The sequence below is a fragment of the Rhineura floridana genome, chromosome 1, assembly GCF_030035675.1.
Source record: "Rhineura floridana isolate rRhiFlo1 chromosome 1, rRhiFlo1.hap2, whole genome shotgun sequence".
NCBI lineage: Eukaryota > Metazoa > Chordata > Lepidosauria > Squamata > Rhineuridae > Rhineura > Rhineura floridana.
This window is the reverse complement of record NC_084480.1, coordinates 188,322,758-188,349,535: the sequence shown is the minus strand read 5'-3', so window position 1 is coordinate 188,349,535 and position 26,778 is coordinate 188,322,758. Positions and strand designations below refer to the sequence as shown.

The window sequence follows — 26,778 nt, the reverse complement described above, 5'->3', positions numbered from 1 at the left end:
TCCGGCATTCCTTGCAAGAATCCCAGTAGCTAGCAGTCACTAAGCGGTCCTCCTGAAAAATAGCCAGTGCTCCACTGGAGGAGAGAAGGGGAAGAGACCACAATCTACCTTCTGTTCATCCTTTTTCTAACTCAGTTGCTCACAGGCAGATCAAATACCAGAATGCTAGGTTTGTGGCAATTGTAGAATTCTGTTCTTCAGTTCATCTGTTAATGAATAGTTATAGAGCTGCACAGAAAAGAAGTTACATTTTTTGTCAGCCTTCTCTATTCTTATTTTTGTGTTTGTTTCTATGAACTGCTGCCAATACTGTCCAAGTGTCAAAAAATGTTGAAAAGCAAACACTTACAAAGCACGGCCTTGGTGGTATTTCATACAGCACCATCAATACATCTGGCACTTTAGAGTTTTATAAGTGAAAAAGAGAGGCCTCTCCCCCCACCCAGGCGCTTACAGTAGATTCCAATTGCTTCCATTTAGGGAGAACAAGATGGAGACAGCAAACACCACGAGGTCAGAGAGCAAGAGAAAAAGAAGTGATGGGGTTATATTCCTAGATGATATTTTATTGAGAATTGTGCTATGAATCTGTTCCCTCATGAACAAGTTAAATTCTATATGATGTGCAACTTAAATTTCAGGGCATCTTAAAGGAATGAAAGTAGTAAGGTGTCCATGTTTGCTTCAACTTCAACACACAGTAACCTAGATCATCATAAACAAGACACTTCATAAATTCAAATGCTAATAATCTTCTGGGACTTCCTGCCTAACTGCACAACTGACAGCACAGGCACACCGAACATTTAAAGCACTCTGATACCACTTTTAACAGAGTTGTTAGGCGACCCCTCACAGAGCTACAATTCCCAGCACCCTTAATAAACTATCCCATGATTCTTTAGAGGAAGCCATGATGGTAGAAGTGTCATAAGAGTGTTTTAAATATATGCTGTGGATATGACCTAACACTGTGCGCTCTTGAAATTGCACAGCAAGAAAAGCTCGATTCTGCAATAATAAATTATATAAAATATTATTCTCTTAGTTTTCATAATTTTTAAATACTTCTATTAGTCCTAAGTAGGGCAATGAAGTCCCATCCTCTGATCACTAGAAATCATACTGGATATGCCCCTCCCTGCTTGAGAAGTTTCACCAGACACTGTTCATACATACAATTAAAAACCTATTTTTGTCATAAAGGACAGCAATTTTGTTTTTAATGAAAAAGATTCTCAGAATACTAAAATTTACAACCCATCACAAGAATTCTGAACAATTTTTCTATGCTTGTGGAAGAATCACAAATGCACTATTTTGGGAATTATCCCATTTCTAAAATTTTGCTACTGAATTCCACGGGTGGTACTCAGCAGTGCAGGTTAATCAGGCTTCCAAGTAGCAAAACTAACATCTTCTGAGGATCCTTCACCTAATGTAACATACCCTGTCTTTTTTTACTAGGGGAGGGTTGCTGAATTTTCTAAATTTTTAAAACATTACCAAAAGTTAGTAAGAGCCACATACCTAAGATGGTGATGGGAGTGGTAAGAAGCAATGGCAAAACTGTGTAAGAGAAGCACAAGTGTGAAATTGTGTGAAGGACTTTGCACCCCCTCATTTTCATAGTAAAAACCCCAATTTGGTGCTAGAGCTCTTTCACCACTGCTTGCACTACCTCATCTTATCAGATTTTTGTTTTCCTCTATGACGACTTAAAGAATTGAGTTTTGGTTGCTCTGTAATTTGTGCAAATTATTCCTGGAAAATTATTTGGAATATAGTTGGGTCTCTCTCATCCTCACCCCAATATTCCTAGCTCAAAGCACCATATCACCCATAAAAAGTATTAGATTAAAAGAAAAGCACATTTTTATTGTAGAAATAATTTTTTCTTTTTCCTGCAGTAAGCCCATATGTGGCAGGTTTTCAGATCCCAAGAAATGGGCTATACACAAAAGAGAAAAAAGCTTGCACTTTTTTTATGTAGGCAAGTGGTTGCTATTAGCAACCCATATTCCCTCCTCCTCCTCACCCTAAAGCAGAGGATAAGGGCAGCATCCAATCCCCAAGCAGATGTCCCCAAGATTCCATGTTGATAGATGCAAGTTGTGAGGACAGAGAATGGCCCTTCCTTCCCTAGTAAGCACATAAGCACTACTAGCATTCAGACATGATGCAGTGGTAAAGGCAATTCAAGTCCCAAAAGGTGCGAAAATTCACCTGCCTTTACAATAGCTCTAAAACCACTCCGGATAATGAACCAGCACAACACAATGGTATCCGTGCAAAATGCAGCAACAGAATATCTACCCCCAGTCAGCAGCCCTTGCAGCAGAATGGATTACATCATCGTTTTGCAGAGCTGAGCCAGTGAATACGCTTAAACCAAGCACCCAGCCAGATGGAGCTGCTTTGCCTCTTCTGCTCCTGCAGTTATCACCTGCCTCCCACCTTCGGAGTCTGAAAATGTTGCATTTTTTAAAAAAAATCCATCTGCCTACAATCTCCCATTTTACATTGGGCTTCAGATGTCAAAAGAACTAACCACAATATATACATCTCCCACCCCAAACAATGCATCTGATGAAACCTGCTTTTACCTCAAGCAAGATCCACAGATGGCATTGCTACAGGAAACTCAGCAGAATTGGAACTATAACCTGATCTTTGAATGAATTCAAAGAGGAAGAATATCAGGGTGGGTGTTTTTAATGGGGTGGATGAAGGTCTTTCCCATTTCCATTTGTCATAAAATGTGCTTTACTTCCTAAGCGTGGGGCAACTCTACGGCACTAAAGCACTATATTTCCCAGATGTGCATCTTTGGGGGCAACTCCCTTTGTTACTCAGTTCAGCTAAATGCTTCACTCACATTGTGTTTTGCCTATTAAGTCAGCATTCTGTCCAGTGGCGAACACCAGTGACATAAGCGACAGCAAGGGAACACCCATTTTCAAGCACTCGCTTTGTGACTGAATTCAGTCATCTGTAGCCGGTTCACTACTCAGGGCTCACACAAATAAACCCTCTTGTTGATATAAAAATGTAGGGCTAACCTTCCGTTTAATCATGTAGCTCTTATAAGATCTGGATGGTGTGTGCTAGCTTCTCAGAATCTGATTCTGCTTTGCAAAGAGCTATCCAAAGATGAAATAGTCCATGTGCATTTTTCTATATACACAGAGACATTCTGAACCATTCTCATGGCATAACTTTTATACTGTTTTGCCCTTGTATTTCTTTAAGTTGTTTTCACACTATATTCTCAGCATCCACAAATGTCTTAAGAACTTTGGCTGCTAGAAACCAGTCAAGAGTCTGGGGGCTCTTGTAGGAGCAGCTCTTTTCTACAACTATTTAAATGAACTGCTCAACAGCAAAGAGAAGGAGCTAACCTCAGCAGCCCTGATTATAACAGCAACAGTCACAAGCATAATCTTTTGCTCCAGTACTATCGGCTTCCTACTCTAGGAACCAACTTCCTTTCATCACTCCTAAACCTCCCACTTGCAGCTCTGTTCAGAAGCAATGCTAAACCATGGTGTAGCATTACAAGGATGGGGCCCAGCCTCCATATCAGGCCTGAGTGCTCCCTCTCCCCTTATTCGTCTCCCATGAGGCTGCAAGGAGGTCAGAAGCTTCTCCTTTAGATTAAATGCAGTTTAGTGTGTCATCTGAACTGTAAACAGTGGATAATGAAACAAGCCAGCTTCGTAACTTTGTTTCCACCAACCATAGTTAAGATTAATTGCAGTCTGTCTGGGTTCAGACAACATGTCAAAGTGTGGTTAATCAAAAAAGGAAAGAAAAGCTCCTGAGCTGGATCAGAGAAGGGAGGGTATGCAAGCCTGGGAGAAGGCTCAGTTTGTTCTTGTAGCAAGCTCATACTCTGTTGGGGCACCTATACTAACATTAAATAGAAATAAAGACTGCTGAACGCTTCCTTCGGAAAGGATGGAAAACCTATCCAGAGTTTCCTTATTGCTCCAACCTGGTAGGAGCATCTTTTCACTTCTCTTTAAGGAGAAATCCATACCAACCCAACTGCTACACAGGAACTTGCATAAGCTTTCCTTCCTATTAATTGCTAATCCAAGAATTCTCTCTCACCCCAATGCTTACTCCTAACCAGGCTGAAAATCATTAGTAAAGTGCATTGGCAACATATCCCTCAATTGTACAGCAAGCTCTCAGAATGCTTCTCTTACTTAGAAAACAATTTTAATCCTTCATGTTAGGCAGCACAATCTTATCACAAGCCAGCTAAAAATGTTTGTCACATCCTGAAGTGAAAGGTAGCATTGCTGCAATGCCCCCTAATACAACAAACCCAAAAGTTTCAACTGCATATGAAGGCACAAGTCTCCCAAATGGACTCTATTTAGGACCACCCAGCACTAACAAGCCCACTGGTTATTCACTCCCGATTGTATTTAGATGGGGGATGTTGCTCATTGGTGGAGCATATTATTATTATTATTATTATTATTATTATTATTATTATTATTATTATTATTACAGACTTGACCTTCACCGGTGTGGGTCCCAGGGCAAGTTACAGAATTTTAAAATACAGTATTAAAAACAATCAAAGCACATTAGTTACACGAATAGGGTGGGTCCTGAAAACACATATCAAGTGCCGAAGGCCAGGGTAAGGAGGTAAAGAGGCTACTGTAAGGACAGAATATGGAGAAACCAATCGGTTCCCCATCGGAAAGGGTGTGAGACAGGGGTGTATTTTATCACCCTACTTGTTTAATCTATATGCTGAACATATCATATGGAAAGCGGGATTGGACCAAGATGAAGGAGGTGTGAAAACGGGAGAAATATCAATAATTTAAGATATGCAGACGATTCCATACTACTAGCAGAAACCAGTAATGATCTGAAACAAATGCTGATGAAAGTTAAAGAGGAAAGCACAAAAGCAGAACTGCAGCTGAACATCAAATACTTGGGTGTTAGAACAAATTAAACCAGAACTGTCACTAGAAGCTAAAATGATGAAACTGAGGTTATCATACTTTGGACACATAATGAGAAGACATGATTCACTAGAGAAGACAATAATGCTGGGAAAAACAGAAGGGAGTAGAAGAAGAGGAAGACCAAACAAGCGATGGATTGATTCCATAAAGGAAGCTACAGACCTGAACTTACGACAGATGCTACTGGAGGTTGCTGATTCATAGGGTCGCCATAAGTCGTTATCAACTTGAAGGCACAAAACAACAACAAAGTCTTTAGCTCCTGGAGGTATGCCTACACCTCTTGGCAAAGTTTTCACATTTGCCTTTGGGGGGGAAATGGATTCTTTAACTTTCACCCACATTTATTGTCTATTAGTACAGTATTTGCAGAAAATAACTCTAGGCACTATCTGATCTCAGGTGAACCCAGTACAGGAAAGATGCTTCCTGGTTGCCAGGGAAAAAGGAAGGGCAAACCATGGACTAGAAAAAAAAAGACAAGCAGGAAAAGTACACTAACAGGTAGGGCAAAACAGCAGCTCTTAAGAGCCCCAGGAATTCATGTGGCTGGTGTCCAAACAACCCACTTATCAATCACATTGACTAATAACAGTGATAGGTAGGAGCAGCTAGGCTCGCTCATTTCACATAAATCCATTAGAAGGGTACCCGCACATTTTGCTCCATAACTTTCTTTCTGGGAGGGTACAGACTTATATGCTGGGGGTGCCACTGAAGGCCTCCACAGGCACCATGGTGACCCCTGGAGTGGAGTCTAACTTTGTACAAGGCAGCTTTATGTGTTCAAAAATGAAAATGAAGACCAGAAATCATGGATGGGCCCCATGAGAACTGCACTATGTGAACTGGGATTCAGAATTCAGGTGGATGATCACCTGCTGAATGTACATTTACAAGGCCTCATCATCAATCCTGTTCCAACAGTGAAAGCACAATATTCTTTTTTAAACACAGCGGCCACTTATTACATTTTTAGTGCTTAACACCATAAATCATTTGTTACCAACCAGCACTCTACAAACAACTTGCTGTGCATGTGAAAACCTGAAAAAGCTATGAGCATTTACATTTTGGCATTTGCTTTTAAATAGGCTCCAACAGGCTTTTCATTTATTAGTTACTTAGTTTTAGTTAGAGCCTGTTGTTTCCGGTCATTTTTATGTAAAACAAAAACAATTAAAATAAGACTGGGTTTTGTGTGTGTTATTTATATTTTATTTGTGAGCTGCCTTGAGTTGGATTTCCATGTAAAGAAGAGCGGTATTAGTGAATGGTATCATAAGATTGCACTCATGCCCAAGTTAACCTATTGTTCCCAGCCCAACAGAATATTATTATGTACTGGAATAATAAGTTTCAGAATAGGATAAACCTATTTTCTGTGCTACGAAGATTTTTTTTAATCTGTTTTTAATTGATTTTTGAGTGTTTGTGTTTTGTACTTTTACAAATTAAAGAAAAACAGGCAAGAGAAGTAAAAAATGTCAGACAACACCCCTCCCCCCAACCATACTGCACTTAGAGTAAGTTTTTCATAATAGGGTGCAACCCGAAGCTTATTCCATCCTCAGGTGTTTGGAGATGATGGTGATGATGATTAATTGCATTTATATCCCGCCCCATAGCTGAAGCTCTCTGGGCAGTTTACAACAATTAAAAACGTTAAAAACAAATATACAAATTTAAAAACACATTTTTAAAAAGCAATTTAAAAGCCCATGCTAAAATGACTTAGAGAAGAGGAAAGTCCTGCGCTATAGCAAAAATGAAGCACGCACCCTAATCAGAGTAACCTATTGTAGAGTTTAAAAAAAAAAGTATAGAGCACTTATTTGATCATTGACAGAGGAGACAGATGCAGGATACCAAAAGTACAGAAATACCTGGAAGCTGCCAAGCCACCCCACTTCAATCCTGAAGAAAAAGAGAGCAAGTCATGGACCAAACTCAAAAGGTGTCAGGGCTATCATCATCCAGCGTGGGTGGAGTTTGCAACTAGTAGACTGCATGGTGATGTATAGGGCTTTGATACACCCAGCAGTTTTGCCAGGTAACTAATGATACTTAGCGCTATTTATACCTACTCACAATGTGACAGGCTACTGCATAAAGCAGGACTGAGCTGCAAGGCCATAAGGAGAAGAAAGGATAACTACCTAAAAGTTAAAAATAAAGCTATTATGAACCAAATATGCTAGAGGAGGAGAATGAAAGCAAGATTTAAGATGCAGAAGCCACAGTACTGAACCAAATAGAAGGATGTGTCATTACTGCTGGTGGTGTTTCTCTGCACTGCATACAAGATCACCTTTCCACCATCTGGACCTCTCAATCTTTCTGTCAATGGAAAAAGAATCACAGTAGAAAGGCTGGGCCAGCTATGCTAAGTCACCGGGATATGATGCCATTACGGATTCCAACACAAAACTGCAGACACTATTCACTGGGACAAAACTTGCAAACCAGCACTTAGTATAATAACAACACAAAGTCAACCACAGCCCACATCTGTTGCCCCCCCACTCGCTACCACTTCAAAACAGAGAGGAAGGCATGGGTTAAAGAATCACTCAAAGTATACCAAAATACAAACAACAGAAGAGGAAAAAAATGGGAACACTCACTAAAAAGATCTGATGATTGACACTGAACTTCAAATTCTGATGCAAAATACTATTTAATGCCACAAAAATCATATACCTCTATTGCATCCATACAGACATACAGAGCTCATAACAGCACTGTAACCACAACAGTAATTATCTATTAAAATCAACAGGGTAATGTTATGAGGAATCAAATATTTGGAATTTTTAATCTTTGATTCATCTCAGTGAACCAGAGTTTGAAAAGGCCTGCAACAGCAAAGATTCCTGGGAGACAGCCCCTCTGTGACCTCTGAGTACATATCTTGCAATGCCTGAAGGCATAGACTTCCTGACTCATGGAAATTTGGATTTGTCACCCAGTAAGAATAGGCGCTCCTTTCAAACAAAGGAAATGTTTATGATAATCTAGGCCATCACGAGGAAACAGAATAGCTCCTTTCAAACTAGGAGGTGTTGTGCATTTCTAAGACTTTGGAGAAGACAGGATAAACTCCTGTCAAACAAAGAAACTGTTTTACACAAGGATTATGATAATCTTAACCTTGGGGAATCATCAGGAATCTACAGCAGGGAGATCACACCTATCATCCGGGAACTTATCAGGAAATCAGTGGGTTCCCGCGTTCCTGATCACATTTACTTTGGGTTTACTTTGGGGTCAGTTTAGTTAGGAAAAGGTATAAAACATGAGGAGTGAGAAGGGGAAGTCAGTTCCTCTTCTGGAGGGCTCCAACAACGCACGCTAGCATCTTTGGGACAATTTCAGAGCTATGGATTTGGGTGAGAACTTTCAAATCTGGTGCCAGTTACAAAGGGTGGAGCTTTTGCTCATTGGGCTAGATACGAAAGGTCTCTCTCAGTTTTAGGCTTGCAGCAACTCTCCAGGAAAGGTATATGCAACTATCTGGGCCTTTTTCTTTCCTTTTTTCTTTCTTTCTGTGTGGGTGAACTTAATGTGAAAGTGTTCATAGGATCAGTCTCTTTGCTTTAGTCTATCCAGTGTTGTTGAATGAATGAATAATAGTTAGAAAGCTACTCACTGTTAACTGCAATTGTATACTGCAATATTTTCCCTTGTTTCTTCTCTTGATAAAACCACTCTTTATTTTACTTTCAGTGTTATGTGTTATTGGGTTAAGGGTAAAATTATACATGCTCTGGGGGTGACGTGCGGCTAACTCCAGCAAAAAGATCCTGCTGCTCTCTTTTGGGGACTTGGATTTCTAGTGAGCTACGCTCATGAGGAAGTTCAAGGTCCTGTCGTAACAGTAAGATCATTAGCATGACCCTGTGGCTTTGCAATACGGGAGAGAGAAACTTTACAATATACAATTCAAAGTACACATTCAGAGAGGAAAATAAAAGTTGCACACATGCAACTTGCCCCTTGCTCAGCCAACTCAAGCCCACGTGCCCTTTGAATGCCATGATGAGTGTAGCCCTACCTTCCCCCAGGAGAACAAATGTTTGTAAACAAACAGCTGAGCTCTACTAATGGCCAACAAGAGCTGAACGTCTTGCAGTATATCAAAGGCAAAGCAGGGCTTGTAAGCAGCTGTTACTTGCTAAGTATTTAACAGCACCAGCTGAATTATCATGAATATGACCAGGTGCTCCATCTGAGCCCACTTTTCAGGAAATTACTTAGAGACTTTATCAGGAAAGCCCCTAGGTTTCTCAGACCATTGTATATATGACCAGAAACAGAGATGCATGGCCTTTTTTTTTTTTGGTAGGAGTTGCCACCTACAAAGATGTGGCACATCTTCAGGTCAATCCCCTTTCTACCAGACAAAAACAGTTGTAATTCCTCCTAAGGCTTGGAGGAAGGTAGCTGTGGCATTTTTTGTTAAGTACGTAAAGAAACCTAAGGCTTTTGAAATGCAGTGAGAATGTAAGTGCATTGGATAGAAAGCAGAGCTAAAGAAATATTAATAGTCCTGAATGGGGGGGGTGATAACTGGTAGAACCAGATCAGAGATGGGGAACCTGTGGTCCTCCAGATGTTGGTGGACTACATCTGTGACCACTGGACATGCTGGCTGGGGCTGATGACAGGTGGAGTCCAACAACATCTGAAGGACCACATATTCTCCATGCTTGGCCTAAATATAGCTACATATAACAAACCAAAGAAGAAAAAAAGGGTGGAAAATATGTTAACTTGAAAATATTTGCATAATAAGACAAAAGAGAAGAGTGGAGAGCTGCTGAAGACCAACCTAAAATTGAATCACACACAAAAAGACCAAGAACTGGCTGTGAAAGCCATAACAATTTATTAAAACATCTCATGTCAGTAATATTTAGCACAGCAATCCTAACTGCAGTCTTTCATGTTATAATGTATATTTAGGTTGGGACTCAAAATGAAAAGATTAAAAAGCAAATTGCATCAATATAGGCTAGTGGCAAAGTTAATGTTTGTATTCAGCATTTTCCAGTGTAAGCAGCCACTCCAAAAAAGATCACATCCGTATTACTCTTTCAAATCTATGGTTTGATATCCATGGAACGTTATCAGATGACAAAGATTAAACACATTTCAGCCATTTCCTAGTTCTTTTCAGATTATTAAACCAATGGTCATTTCCATCACACTACTGTACCAGAATTCCATTATTTTTTCAAGAGGATATATACTCCACAAAGTTACATCTAGAAACATACCAGGCATTTTCTTGTGTAACTTTCTTTCTCAGATGCTTTTTGGAAGGATCAACAAAAAGGTTACCAGGACACATGTCAAGTAGGAATGCTGCCACCATCTTCTAAAATTAGACATGTATTGACACCTCTTAGGCCAAGCCAAACCTCAGAGCAGTCATTGGTGCTGATTCTGGTTTCTCTTTTTCTAAATTGGTTGAGAGTAGATAGATAGATAGATAGGTAGGTAGGTAGGTAGGTAGATACCCTTTAATGCTAATTAGCATTCCCAGAGTGGCTGACAAACAATAAAAATACAATTATGAAACAGACACAAATACAACAGCTGAGTGCAGAGATAAACCTTCAACATAATCAAAGCAGCAATTTTAAAACAAGTGTTTTAAACAATCTACTTGCTTACAGACCCTGAAGCTTACTGCTAAAACAAAACCGTTCCCTCTTAAAAAGTGAAGACATGGCCAGCTTAAGGTTCCAAGCATTCACTGCTTGAATGGAAGCGCAACTAGGTCAGCACCAAGCATCAGACTAGCCAAAACCAATTCCTGCTGAATTTGTTACCTCCCATTCTTTCTCTCTTGCTTTCTTCTTGAAAAAGCCAATCTTGAAGATACAGTATTTCTTCCACCATGGTTGTGCATTAGTGTTTTCACAACCATATTCCCAAGTAAAAAGCACACGCTTCTCTTTCTACATCTTCATCCAGAAGCCCTGACAGACCATCAGCTTGCTCGACAGTTGCTTTGACTGGATTTACTACCAAATAGGTTTTTAACAATGATTGCTTTTAATCCCCTGTAATGCCAAGCTGCAACTGATCACAGCTAACAAGACAGGCCCAGTACTGTACTACACACACAAAAAAGGTCCCAATCTGGTATCAAAGGGCTGCAACCAAATCTTAGTGCAAAAAGAGGGGCTGCTACCAGGAGCACTGAATCACAGAAATTAAGAATGTTAACCAGCACCTTAACTGCCAGAAAGAAACTCACTTAGTTTTAATTTGCGCACATTTAACTTTAAAAGCCTGCTATAATGCTTTGCCCTAAGCTAAACTTTCAGTTATCATTAATATTAATAAGTAATTGCCTTATTGCTTTGGAAAAGAGTTCTGGTCAGATCTTATTTGCATAGCTGTGCATGGGGTATTCCAACAGTACACATTTTATTTAGTGCTACATTTATGTTAAGAATGTGTTCTATATACTCACAAGCATCTTCATGTTATGCAAAACAGCAATTTTAAAGCTGAAGCTAGTGAGATTTACAGTAAATGCAAAACACTCTGCTACAAGGTACTTCCAGGAAACTGGAGGAGCCCTGCAAGCAAGGATTGGGCCAGGCAGGTGCCAATTTCAGGTCAATCTGGATCTTAACCGCACAATTCTTAAATACTATGGAAAGCAAGAATGATCAAACTGGTTGGACGTGTGCTATAAAATACACACACACACAAGTTTAAATACCTCATTTTAAAAGGGGGGAATGAAAATTAATTTTTTTGTACTAAATCACTTTTACTGAAAGAATGAGAGAATGCAGGGAACAAAATCATCGTTCTATCTCGTAGCCTTCATCTACTCTGATCTGACTGCACGCACCCACAATCCAACACATAGTTGTAACACACATTAAAGGCTACTGAGATCAACAGCCCTGTGATACATCTAAGTAAGTGATTCTGTCGACACACTGGTCAAATTCTGGAACAGTTCAATGACCAGGGCCGTTGACACAATCGCTCCTGAGCGTCCCCTTGTGCGTTCCAGAGCAAAATCGCCCCTATGGTTTTCCAATGAACTGATGGCGATGAAACGCACTCGTCGGGGTCTAGAGCGATGATGGCGGAAAACTCGGAACGAATCTGACCGACTTGTCGTTAAAGAATTCTTGAAAACTTATTCGACTACAAGACGATCTACGCAAAAGGCCTTTTTTACGGCTTCTATTTCATCAGCCGTTAACCAGCCGGCAGAACTATTCCGAGTGGTTAAAAATTTGCTTAACCCTGTTCATCCTGAGGACAACGCAGATTTGTCCCCAACCCGTTGTCAAGAATTTGCCTTTTATTTTGCGAATAAGGTCGATCAGATCCGCTCCGACTTAGAAGCCAATTTTAATGCAGTCTCTAAGGATGTACCTTCGGCTTCTGTCTGTCCAATTAAGATGGATTCCTTTCAACTTGCTCAACCTGGAGATATAGACAGCCTCCTTGGAGGAATGAGACCTACCACCTGTCCGCTTGATCCTTGTTCCTCCTGGATCATTAAACAAGCCAGAGGGGATCTGGCTGAATGGGTCTGTGGAGTAGTCAATGCCTCTCTTCAACAAGGCTCCCTGCCGGGATGTCTGAAAGAGGCGTTTGTGAGACCATTACTGAAAAAACCCTCCTTAGACCCATTATGTTTGGGTAATTATCGACCAGTATCCAACTTACCTTTCTGAAGTAAAATTGTGGAGTGGGTGGTGACTAGTCAACTTCAACGGTTCCTAGTGGAAACGGATTATCTTGATCCATTCTAATCTGGTTTCAGACCTGGCCACGGGACCGAAACAGCTTTGGTCGTCTTGGTGGATGACCTTTGAAGGGAATTAGACAGGGGGAGTGTGTCCCTGTTGGTTCTCCTGGATCTCTCGGCGGCCTTTGATACCATCGACCATGGTATCCTTCTGGATCGCCTATCCAGGATGGGGCTTCAGGGTACTGTTTTATGTTGGCTCCGCTCCTTCCTGGAGGGTCGAACCCAGAAGGTAATACTCGGAGACTCCTGCTCAGCCCCCTGGCCTTTGACCTGCGGGGTTCCACAGGGCTCTATTTTGTCTCCTTTGTTATTTAACATCTATATGAAGCCGCTGGGTGAGGTCATCCGGAGGTTTGGAGTTCGTTACCATCAACATGCAGATGACACCCAGCTTTATTTCTCCTTTCCCCCTGATGCCAAGGAAGCCGTTCGACCCCTGAACCAGTGCCTGTCCTCAGTGATGGATTGGATGAAGGTGAACAAGTTGAAATTAAATCCAGACAAGACAGAAATGCTCTTCGTCAGTCGTAGGGCTAAACTAGAAACGTGGAATGTACCTGTGTTAGACGAGGTTACACTCCCCCTGAAGACTCAAGTCCGCAGCTTGGGTGTGCTTCTGGACTCGGCTTTGAACCTAGAAGCTCAGGTTTCTGCTGTGTCCAGGAGTGCTTTTGCCCAGTTAAGACTGGTTCGCCAGCTGCGCCCGTTTTTAGAGATGTCTGATCTGATGAAGGTAACTCACGCCTTAGTTACATCCCGGCTTGACTACTGCAACGCACTCTACGTGGGGCTGCCTTTGAAGACAGTTCGGAAGCTTAAATTGGTTCAACGTGCAGCAGTAAGAAGCTCTAACCCTTTGCCCCTCACTATGATCCCAATCCAGATTGCCTCGCTCCAGGTCACTGCAAAAAAAGATCCTATTAAACCAAATGCAGCCTTTTTTGCAATGCAAACTGCAGGTATGAGGAGACAAATCTGGATCACCTTTCTAATCCAGATCAGCTCCCCACCCCCGCGCAAATTGCATTGCAACGAAAAGGTCCACTCTTATTAAAAAGGCCTCTTTTTCAGTTCAAATTGCAGACAATGGATATTGTCTGATGTGTGGGGATGGTTGCAACATGGGAGGTGGTCTGTGTGTTTACAGGTATGGAGGCAGCGTGGGGTGGTTGGTGACGAGAACAGTTTCTCAGGTTTACAAATGTGCCCACCTTCTCAAAAAGATTTGCAGCCCCTATGTGTAGTGTAGTACATAGGGTTATTTTTCCCCCAGAGGCCAAAACTGGAAAATGTTGACTGAAAAAGAGCTTCTGATAGGGTTGCCACTCAATCTCAGTTGATTAATCGTATGGCTTTTAGTCGATCACTTATATTAGCAGATGAGGAAAAACATTGTTTTGAAGCAAAATTCTACTTTTTTTTAGATTGTTTTATGTAGGAGGCATCCTAGAAGCTGCCTTCCCCCCATACAAGGTAACATGTTTCTTCTAGGAAGGTGCTTGCCATCATAGTTTTGTGTTTGTTTACAGAATTATTTACATTAAGACACTTTACTGCCGAATTTATTGGGTTATTTGTCCAATTAATTTTAGTCTTTTTTATTTAAAAAAATCAATGAATCCATTAAGGCAGGTGTGAGGAAGCTTTGGCCCTCCAGATGCTGCTGACCTACAACTCCCATCAGCCCCAGCAAGCACAGCCAATAGCCAGAGGTGACAGGAGTTTTAGTTCAGCAACATCTGGAGGGCCAAAGCTTCCCCATGCCTGTATTAATAACTTAAAACTCTCCAACCCTGATTTTTAGCACTAGATTTACCTTTCTGCTTTGTCTCCCCATTTCTCCCAGCCAATAGGGGCTAGTCATCACACATCGAGGGCCAGTGTGGTGTAGTGGTTAGAATGTTGGACTATGACCTGGGAGACCAGGGTTCAAATCCCCACACAGCCATGAAGCTCACTGGATGACCTTGGGCCAGTCACTGCCTCTTAGCCTCAGAGGAAGGCAATGGTAAACCTGAATACTGCTTACCATGAAAATCCTATTCATAGGGTCGCCATAAGCCAAAATCGGCTCGAAGGGAGTCCATTTCCATCAAACATCATTCCTGGCATATAGCAGCCCCTTTACCCCAGCCTGTCTTTTCCAGAATACTCCATCTCCCCCTGAGAATTCTTGCCAGAGAATGTTCATCCTGATTTAAATGCGAGGAGCCAATGTGGAAAGCACTTAATCATGTTCCACACAGCTAGGGCCTTACTAAATCAGTCTCAAGGCTTTCTCTGACACTCACACACAAACACAGCAAATCTGGGCGCTGCAGTAGCACACCAACTGTCTGGGCTACAGGATGTTCTGCTGGTGCACTAATGCTGCACGCAAGTGGCCCAACACCTACAGCACATGACATTTAAGTAGGATGGCCATTTCATGGAATGCTTTCACATTTATTATTATTATTATTACATTTGTATACCGCCCCATAGGCGAAGCTCTCTGGGCGGTTTACAACAATTAAAAACATTAAAAACAAATATACAAATTTAAAAACACATTTTTAAAAAACAAATTAAAAACACATGCTAAAATAAATGCCTGGGAGAAGAGGAAAGTCTTGACCTGGCGCCGAAAAGATAACAGTGTTGGCTCCAGGCACACCTCGTCAGGAAGATCATTCCATAATTTGGGGGCCACCACTGAGAAGGCCCTCTCCCTTGTTGCCAGACTCCCAGCTTCTCTCGGAGTAGGCACCCGGAGGAGGGCCTTGGATGTTGAGCGTAGTGTACGGGTGGGTTTGTGTCGGGAGAGGCGTTCCATCAGGTAAAGAAACAAGCTACATAAACAGTACTAACAATCCACAGCAACATTTTCCCATTTTAGCTTCTGGGGAGAGGGAGCCCCCTCCCTCCCCAAAGAGGCCAATTCAGGAAGAAAAGAGGACTCTGCGTGATGCCTTATTTAAAAGCAAGCCTTCAGTTCCCGAAGATTTTCCAATGAGCATCTACTTCCAAAAGAGTCAAGAAAAGGATCTGAGTCAGTGCTGAAATGACTCATCTATGGTGTACAGCTTTCTCCACCTAACTACAGACAGATGAGCTTGACCAGTAAAAAGCTCTTTCCCCCCCTTTTTGTAATGATCGGTTACAGAGCATGCAAGAGGAAGCAACTGAAACAAGTTTTTGTTATTACACAGAAGCATATTCTTGCCAGATCTTAAAGACAACTTCTAAAATCTCAGCCAACACCAAGTTGAGGAAATAACCTCATCAAGTGGCGTGTTTTACTAGTACATTTGGTAACCAATGTATTTTTTTTCTTTTTTTCTACTAAAACATTTTTACTAGAATAGACATTTTCACCTCCTGTGCAGCAGTGGCTCTGGTTCCTTATGAACGTGAGCTTCCAAACACAGTTCATGTATTTCATTTGAACGGTGGGTAGCAACTACTTAGGACTAGATGCCCTTAAGACAGGGGCAGCCAACGTTGCATCCTCCAGATGTAATCGACTCCAACTCCCGTCACCCCAGCCAGCATAACCAATGACTAGGGAGAATGGGAGTTTTAGTCCAACAATGCCTGGAGGACATCGCATTGCCTACCCCTGGCCTTAAAAGATAGCTGTAGTTTAACCAGACTTTAGGCACACACACCCCAAACTCCCTGCATCCCATCCACCTGTCACTTGGCTGCAATGTTGGATTTCAGCAGCTGCAGTCTAGTTGACAAGAGATGTGTGTGAGCTTCAAACACAATCAGTTCTGTGCAGATACTAACTATGATGGAAGAAACAACATATGGAAATGTGTTGAACTCCAGCTGCCCCCCATTAATTCCCCCACTAAACCTTAATTATGGCCAGTATGAACCAGAATTTTCTATTGACAAGGATCTGAAGACAACTTCAAGCCCTGATTTACAGCACACACCCCCTGGTTGGCGTTAACCATAGTTACTAGCTATGCCAATGTAAATCTTAAACATGGCTGGACAAACAAGCAAGCCTGAACAATACTCTAGTCCACTCCTTTAACCACAGATAAGGGTTAGTGTGTTACGTATGCACTAAGCAGTTCAAAAATAAGAGACATGTCTAGAGCAGTGGTTTTTGAACTGTGTCGCATGAAACCCTTTGTGGTCCCTCAGAAGGTGATCGGATGTTTCTCGCATGGTGATCAGTAATAGCCAACAAGCTTCTTTCACCACCACCCAAAAAAACTGCCCAGCTGGCAGGAAGCATTGGGTGGATTCCAGGGCACAGCCTCTGGTCACATAAGGCAGCAGTGACACCTATGTCTGGCCGGGTGTGCCACATAAATTGAGCATGTGCCCTGAATTGGCCCAGAATCCTCAGCAATGCTTGATGGGTCCTTAGCAAATGAGTCAGTATAGAAAGTTTGAAAACCAGGTGCTTTCATTGCAACATCACTAAGAACATAAGAAGAGCCTGCTGGATCAGGCCAGTGGCCCATCTAGTCCAGAATCCTGTTCGCACAGTGGCCAACCAGGTGCCTTGGGAAGCCCGCAAGCAGGACCCGAGACGACAAAGATGTTCAAAGTAGTGGCTGTGCTATGGCTGTGGAACCGGCATCATAATCAAGGCTGTTGACATGTTACAACACTGTTTTATCTGCCCAGGAAGCACCAGCTAAGTTGCCTGTTTCTCATGGAAGCCCATGCATGTGTTTGTGGTGAGTGGAAAATCAATGCACAATGAGGCAATGGGAGCATGGCTGCCTGAACACAAATGTGTTTCCTCTCTCCATCCGCTTGCTTACACGAGTTCTTAATATTAAGGCATTCACAAAAAGAAAGCACATTTCAAGAAGAAATGCTTGTCCCTCAATACACTGCTTCAGAATAATTTTTAAAATGCAAGATTACAAACATACCAAGGGTAACGAAAATAAAAAGAATGGCTGATCATCATCATTATGCTTCTAAATTCCAATACTGACCAAATAACACAAACAAAACACCCCCCAAAACGGTGCTTGCTATCTCTTCCTAATAGATTAATGATGTGGAAAAATGCACTGACCAGCTGATATAGTGGGGGTGGGGAAATGTGAATATGATACCATGAGAGGGCCCCCCCCGACGAGGCACTCTCTCTCTTTCTCCGTGCTGATTGCAGATAAAGTGTTGATATTCTTAATTAGTGCTTGGAAGCAGTAATGGACTGGATGAGGGCTAAAAAAAGACACGCAACTTAGGCAACGCCCCTTTTCCTGGCATACTGGCTACCAGAACAGAGGGTCGGCCGCAGGAGAGCGCCAAATGGGACCTGGATATTGACCCTAAGTCCCCCCTCCAGCCCTGCATGCCCCCAGAATGCTCTTTTTGCAGGCCTTCAACTGGCACCCCTTATACCAGGCTGGGCTTCTCCAGCAAACCTCTGGCTGAGCCAGAGGGATGAGGGACGTACGCTGGCATAGTCCAGGTGAGCTGGGACTTAGCCGGCTCAGCCAGAGGTCTGCCACAGCCAACTCCCCTCAGCCCGGCGTAAACAGCAGTTGGATTGTGCCCTAAACTGGAAACAGAGGTTCAGCTGTCAAGTAATAGCACTCTCTTTGAAAGACTAGGTTTGGATGAGGTCATACTCCCCCTGAAAGAACAGGTTTGTAGTCTGGGGGTGCTCCTGGATCCACCTTTGTTGTTAGAGGCCCAGATGACCTCAATGGCTAGGCGTGCCTTTTGCCAGCTTCAGTTGTTAAGACAGCTATGTCCACTTCTGACCCCTGTCGTCCATGTTCTGGTAACACGTTCTACGTAGGGCTGCTCTTGAGGCTGATGAAAAGCCACAGCTAGTGCAAAACACAGCTAGCATAACATGAGCTCAAACGGTCACTGGGGTGGAATATCATCATCATATTATGCCACGGTTGAAATAAATGCACTGACTGCCAATCAGGTTCCCGGCTAGGGAAGATTCAAGGTGCTAGAATTGGTGTACAAAGCCCTATACAGCTTGGGATCAGGATACCTAAAAGACATTCTCATCCCATACAGACCCAACCAGTTGCTGCATTCTGCAGGAGGGCATCCTGCAGAGGAGGTCCTTTCTGCATGACGTCAGATTTGGGCTGTTAGTACCCTTTGGAGTTCCCTCCTATTAAATATCAGACAAGTACCTTCTCTATTGCCTTTTCAGCAACTGCAAAGACATTACTCTTGCAACAAGCTTTCTACAGATATTTGCCCCAGTTGGTATCTGATCTTGCCTATGAACTGATTTGATGCATGTGCTGGTGTTTTAAATTATTTTAAATTGGTTTATATATTTATATGTTTTAGCTGTTTTTATATATATAACTGTTTTATACATGTTTTATTACGTTGGGATGCTTTATTACATTGCATAGCAATTCATAAATGAAATAATAATAATACTTGAAACTTTTATACCAAGAGATTAAAAATTCTTTATCCCTCCAGGGGATCCCAGCAAGTCCAGAGAGTTGACCTTTTTTAGCCTTATTTAAACCACGTTTACAAACTTTTACGGTGTCTTCTACACAATGCTCACTCTACTTTCTACCATTTCCACTATACATCCATTCTGTCTCCTGCCCTCTCCATATTATTATTTTGGTAGCATTACAGAACCCACCACAAATGCAGGTTTCATTTGATATTACTCATTTTGTGCCACAATAGGGGCAAAAGGGGGGATCCAGAATTGTTGCTGTAGGAACTTCATAGCACCTGTACAGCACAACTGAAGTTGCCGTCGCTTGTGTAATTATTTGCTGGCACCAACAGTGAGTTACTGACACCTCTGCCTGTTCCATCCTGCTTCTTTAAACCTCATTCAGAAAAGGGCAACCAGAATAATCAGGGGGTCCCCCTATGAGGAAAGGTTGTAGCATTTGGGTTTTTTTTAGTTTAGGTAAAAGGCAAGTAAGAGGTGACATTATAGAAGTGTATAAAATTATGCATGGCATGGAGAAAGTGGATAGAGAAGCATTTTTCTCCCTCTCCCATAACGAGAGCTCGTGGACATCCAATGAAGCTGAATGCTGGAAGATTCACACAGCACATAGTTAAACTATGGAATTTGCTCACACAAGTGGCAGTAACGGTGACCAAGTTGGATGGGTTTTAAAAAAGGATTAGGCAGATTCATGGAGGACAAGGCTATCAATGGCTACTAGCTACGATGGCTATGCTCTGCCTCCATAGTCAGAGGCAGTATACTTCCCCACACCAGTTGCTGGAAACTGCAGGAGCGGAGAGTGCTCTTGCACCCAGGTCCTGCACCAGGCTTCTCAAAGGCATTTGGCTGGCCGCTGTGGGAACAGGATGCTGAACTAGATGGAGCAGGCACTTCTTATATTCTCATCTTCCCAACCACCTGCAACAGTTTTGGTTTTCCCAAAGTCACTATCACCCATGCATTTTTTTTTAATTATTAGGGTGGTTTAGATCCTCTTGCACCACTCCGGTCATATACAGAATTAAAGCCAAACACAGTCTATCCCTTTTCATCAAGAGCAGGGGGGGTTATCAAAACCTCAGTCCTGGGGGTTGAATGTGGCCCTCAAGGACTCTGTTTGACCCATGGCACTCTCCTCAGGTCACACTACTCATTGCCCCTGCCTCGTACTCTCCTCAAGGGCTTTTGCCTGCTGTAATATGTCCTTGAACTGTGACAATGCCTCTTCCTTGCCTGGATGGAGGTGGGAGGTATGTGGGGGTGTGCATGTGCAGAACCCTCCAACTTGTACATGGCTGAAATGTAGCCTATGCACAAAGGTAGGAATCGCATCCATTCCTCCACCCACTTTTGCCTCTGGTCCCACCCACAGCTGTATGTAGCCCCTGGAAGGGGTTCCACAAGCAAATGTGGTCCTCGTTAATAAAGTTCCCCCAGCCCTGATGAAAAGTCGGCCACACCATCGTGCCATTTGAAAGCCCATTACATCCAGGTTGACAATACAATTTGACGTTACAAAACTTTACTTACGATGGAATTTCAATTCTTTAAACTATTACATCATTATGCATAGCATGAAAACAAACCCCAATTACAGTAATCCACTAGAGTGATTTTAACGAGACAGTTGTTGCACCTATATTTTCTTGATGCAATTCTTTAAATAGGGTTAATTTTAGTCATTTATACACCACCTTTCAGGATATAAATCCTTCCAAGGTGGCTTATAAGTAATATCAATGCACATTAAAATGCACACAATGCAGCAATATCAACATATCAGGGCCAAAGGGCTCTTTCGCACAGGGCAGCTGGTAGATGGCCCTGGGTGGGGAGGGGATAGTCCAGCTGGAGCAGGTGCAGGTTCCCACTATCTTCTTCACCATCCTTTTGCTTTCCTGGGGTTTTCACTGGGTAGTAGTGAGCCCTGCCCAGGGCTAAGGGTAAGTCTAGCTGGAGCAAGCTATGCCTACTTCTTTGCCTGCCCTTCTCACTCCATTTGTTTTTCTTCTCTAGCAGGTAATAAGCTAGTTTATTGACTCACAGAAACAAACTTCCAGTTCCTAAGTAACCAATGCATTATATAGAATCTCTCTGTGTATGCAGGTAGATATTATAGATGGTAGGCACTTGCTATTAAGAGCTGAGCAACCTCTTCCAGATTATTAGACATCTATACAGAAAAGAAAAATGCCGTCCTGGGCTCCTGCTGGGAGGAAAGGCGGGATATAAACCAAATAATAAATAAATAAATAAAAATGCTCTGATGGGATACTACAACCAGTTGTTTCTTTAGTATTTTGTTCCACTGTTGATGGCTAATATTGTGTGATTATGGAGCATTTCTAAAAACGTAAAGCATTCAGTAAAGAGTAAAATAAAGATACGAAGGCAACAGCTCTTTCATGATGACACAGCGTGAGCAAGGGGAAATGGCCATGGCTCTGGTAGGGCAGAGCCAAATGGCAGCTGGTCACAGATGAACCAAAGAAGAAGACCTAAGTGTCTCACCTCTCTCTTGAATGCAGCCAGGAGGAATCGCTGCTGACAGAGACAGTTGGAGAAGGGGAAGAGTTGCACACCATTACATTGGCACAAATGTTAACTACCACTTAAGCCAGAGGTAGCCTAGCTGGAGCCCTCCAGATGTCAGAGGACTATAACTCCCATCAGTGCTGGCAACTGGGCATGCTGGTGGGTGTTGGGAGTCTAACAACATTTGGAAGGCACAGGTTGGCTACTCCTGGCTTAGGCTAATTAGGTTTCCCCCTTAACAAGGATCTGGAACCAGCTTCAAACCTTGGTCCCAAATTATGATTAAGGTGGAACTCTGGTTAGCCTTACCATGATGTTAGTGCCAATGCAACATTTAACCAGAGTTAATTGGAAAGAGGAGAATTAATGTCCTAGAGGCAGGAAGCAGTTATGACATCAATCTATGATACATATATGCTGGAATTTCCTCAGACTAAATTCTTACACATAGTCAATAAAAAAAAATTAAACGGTAGTAATTATTCAGTGCCCACCCCTCAGACATTTATTCTCTAAGGCAAGATGCTATACTGACAATTGGAATGTAGGCAACTATTGTTTTTAGTGTATTTACAATCAATGGAGCAAGTGAACTGCAGTGCAATTACAAATCAGGGACAATTACTAAGGCTAAGCCTTAGAAAATGCCAAGCTATGCAATTTTCTTGCTACTAGGAGTCACATGTCCAAAGCCAACACAACAGCGTCAAGTGAAAATGCAATGTTTCCCATTGAGGAATAAAATGCTACCTTTCACTGATCAGCAGCCGTGATCAGCTCTGGTTGTTATCAAGACCCCATGATTTAGAACACTTTGAATCCTTCCTCCCAGCTTTAGCTATACTAAGTTGTTTTCAGCTTGCTCTAGATTTGAGTAACTGTTCATAAACGTAGTCTCATTGGTCAAAATAATGGAATTATCATGTTGTCCCCATAGCATGTTTCTTTCCCCCCCCCCAAACTTGCACTAGCAATGCAGGTCCATCTTATGTATGCTCCCCCAGAAGTAAGTACCACTGAGTTCAATGGGACTAACCCTTCAAGTAACTGCGTATAGGATTACAGGGCAGGATGTTTAGTGATATACAAAAGATACTCAATACAAAATTAAGCTGCTGACAACCTATCCAGTTTCTTCAGTCACATCAAGGAATTTCAGGAATGCATAAGGGCTTCAAATGCTCGTGTATCACAAACCTAGGAGCACAAAAAAAGAAAATAAAATCAGCCTAGCTTCAGGGCTAGAAAGCATACTGCTTACAGAATTAAGTAACAACAGTATGCACCACTTAGACCCTAACCCTAAAGTTTACATAATTCATAAACCATCAGGTCTTTGGTTTTCTTGCTGGCCAAAGATACTGTAGTGTTGACATCTGAAAGCACACTTTTTTACTAATAAAGCAGGTGGCCAACTGCACGACTGACTCTGAACCTCAATCAGGGTCTATCCGGCAAGTTTCCTATGTGCATGCAAATCCCCTCTGGCAATACAGGCTTCCCCATTCATTTCATGCTCATCACCACTGCACAGACATAACAGTGTCTGACACCACCATGCATAGGGAAGCCCCTGCATCGTGAACTTTTCATAGTGGCTGTGTAAGCTGTGAGTTGGGAAGACCCCAGCTGAAATCTAGCCTCTGCAAAAAACGTATCAGTAGGTTGCCTTTGTAGGTCGCTTTATATGGAGAGGATGATGCTCATCTACCTTATTGTAAGGATTGCTGTGATAAATATATGTGAAGCACTATGAACACTCAAAGAGGGAGCTATGTAAAGGCTAAGTATTATTATTATTCCTCCTTCTCACAGACTGCTTGCTGGATAATTCCTTATTCCGAGTATCATCACTGTACCTTGCTGCACACCAGTGTTCGTGCTTAAAGAGTACTAGACATGCATATCTGAATATGCCATTTATGCACAAGTTTTCTCTATAACCTCCTCAATGTTTCTAGGAGAATTTTGCTCATTGGGGTTGTCAGCTGTATCTATGGCCCCAACCCAGCTCCAGTTAGATATGATTAAGTCCCACGGAAACCAATGGAACACAGTCACAATTAATTCAAGTCTCACTGCTGCCAATGGGAGCGTGACTTGACCTTGATTGAGGCCCCAAGCATTTTATTACCATTTATCTATTACAAGTTCTTCCAAGAGAAACTCAACCCAGTACATGAAAGATTGATTTATCATGGCAGCCATGATAATCAAACACCAGCCGATCAGTGTCAATAACATCTAACAAAGAGATACTGAAAATCATATTAGATGTGCAATTCATAAGAGCAGCCCAGGTCTCATCATATTTTTCACTCATCATATAGACTCCATCTCAGCCCAGCCTTTGTCATGCATACAACCTTACCATGGGAAAAGAAAAGTACTGAGTCAGTTGGCTCAGTCCTCTATGGGACAGACTGCCTGGTCACACAGATACTCTGTATATCCCAGGAATGGGAACCACAGGTCTGGCGGCCCAATGCGGCCCTCCAGGCTTCCCCATCTTGACATTGGGAGACTCCCTAGGTCACACCTCTTACCAGCCCTGCTCAACAGTTTTTGCTTGGCAGGAATGTGCCCTTGAGGTGTGATAATGCCTCTTGCCTGTCTGGATGGAGAGAGGTATGTGTGTGAGAGAGTGTGCAGAAACCTCTGGGTTTTGCATGGCTGAACTGTCACCCACTGCACATACATACAAACCTCAGAAGGTTACATGAGGGCATGTAGCACTCAGGCTGGAAAAGGTTCCCAACCCTAGAATAGCCTAATTTCTCCCATTGCTTTCACTTCATGGGAGGAGAGAGAGGTGCATGTGAAAGAACGGTCTGCAACTCAGACCGGGTTAACATTTCCTCTTGGACACAAGGCCTTGTGGCCTCCAAGAAGCTTCAAGTTCCACTGACGTCATTAAACCCCACAAATTGAGAAGAGAGTCTGGACACAGAAGACTCTTTCATTTTTGTTATCAAATTATCAGTTTTCCTTATGGCCATTTGTCAAATTGTGTCTCTTTGTTGGATATATTCAAACACACCCAGCATTGATTATTCCCCTAAATATCAAACAGACAATGCCTCTTTATGAGGAACAGCAGCAGCAAGGCAAATAGGCAATTATTGATTCAGAGGATTTCCAAAAAAAGAAATTCTTTCACCCACTCAAAATAGGGAGCGTTTTGAGCATGGATCTCCCCCCCCCCCCAAGACATAAAGACCTTCTCTAGCTCTGTACAAGCAAAGTTTCAACACGGGCCAGATATGGAGAATTAACAAACGATGATTCACAGCACTAGTCACACTTAACTCATGTATAAAAATGAACGATTCAGCCGTGCAGGGAGTAGCAGATAGGGGAGGCAGTAGGTTTGTGTTTTTAAAAACAGACTCCTATTTAGGAATTGGCTTCTGATTCAGCACTTCCCTCATGACCCGTGTTTTGGCCAGCTCTCAATACTTCTCTTTATCTAACAGTACATCCAACGTCAACTGCCTCCACCCACCCTCAAAAAACAGAGACCCAGAAGTGAGGCACGTCAAACAGTATGAGCATAGTTATTTTTGGGACAGCATGCAGGTCTTTGCAAATTTCTCATCTGTTTCAGATTGCAGAGGTTTTTTATTGCAGGTTTAAAAGTAAAAGTTAAGAACAATCTTTTGACGTTTGGGACATGAGTCCTCCACGCGCAAATTTGACAGTTAGTGGACTAAGGCCCTCAATCAACCTATCATTTAAGATCTTATCAACACAGCTATGACTTAAGAGGGAAAAGCCAGCATTTTCTGAAAAGGTGACTGGGTTCCAGATCTCTTCATGACATCAGCCATCTATTTCATCAACAAAGAGAACTGACTACTCTGTCTTAGGTTTACACCAAAAGGTAGGACTTTTAACACTCCATCTCTGATTGTCTACTGCAGAGCCAAGGCCTGACAGCAGATGGCTGAGAGTCGAAGCAGTAAGACTTGTGGAAGGTCTTTTAAAACATTTAGCAAAGATGCTCCTTGTGTCCAAATTCTTTACCCTACCCATATAACAGAATATTAGTGGCAAAAACCAAGTTCAAATGACCTATCTGCAGCTCAATGTTAATTTTAAAGTGACACCTGAGGCCTGTATGTGTTTGGCTTATACCCTGTAGAGCATTTGTTTGCACAGAAGCCAGCATGTGTTATAGAAGACACTTCCTGTTTACACCCCTATGTTTAATAATCTCCACAACTCAGCCTTTCATTTGGGTATGCATCTGACCAGTGTTGAGTGAGGTGTTGAAATGAAATCATGGTGACAAGAGACAGGGGCTTTTCAGTGGTGGCAGCTAGTTTATGCAACTTACTCCGCAAGGACCATAATGCTCACCCGCACACACTGTTAAGTTTTAGGCAGCAATTCAAGACATGTCTATTCACCCAGTAGACTAGGATCTTGCTGCCAACACTGTGCTGTTATTTGATTGCTTTTACATTGTAGTATTTCTGTTAGTTTAGTGGTTGCAACAGATTGTTTTTAACTATTATTGCTATTAGATTTTTCCTGTTGTGTATACCTCTGCTCTGTGAAAGAAAGGGTGGGATATTAATAATAAATATTAATCATAAAAAATTTCACTCTGGGACATTGTATAAAAAGATTGGGAATGCCATTTCTTTGAAATTCAGTAGCGGCAAGGTGGTGTCAGGGAAGCCATCTGTCAGTCTCATCCCCCTATTCAGTAAATTGAGGAATAATAGTGACCTACTTTACAGGGCTGTTGGTAAGGATTGCTGAATTGTATACCAAGTCCTCTGAACAGTCACACACTAACTAAAAAGGCTAATATTTTAACCAGTTCACTGTGCTGTATATCTGACGTAAGGCAATCCACGATGTGGGGAAGGAGGAGAACTGAGCCCACTGCTTCTAATCATGAAGCAACTGAAGTAAAACCGCAAGACACCATATCACCTCATAAGGGCAGGTCTGCTTGTTAGACCATAAGCCTATCTAGCCCAGCATCCCACAGC

General features: G+C 42.2%; 1 protein-coding gene across 4 annotated transcripts in view; it reads right to left on the bottom strand.

Annotated features, from left to right (window-relative positions):
- TRIO (trio Rho guanine nucleotide exchange factor) overlaps positions 1 to 26,778 on the bottom strand; it is a 279,134-nt gene that overhangs the window by 223,434 nt on the left and 28,922 nt on the right. The window contains exon 1 of one of the 4 annotated variants that reach the window (XM_061589385.1): positions 22,896 to 22,918. The exons of the other annotated variants lie outside the window; for them this stretch is intronic. The gene's annotated coding sequence lies outside the window, so the exon portion shown is untranslated. Of the gene's footprint in view, positions 1 to 22,895; positions 22,919 to 26,778 lie in introns of those variants that run through there. 4 annotated transcript variants of the gene reach the window in all.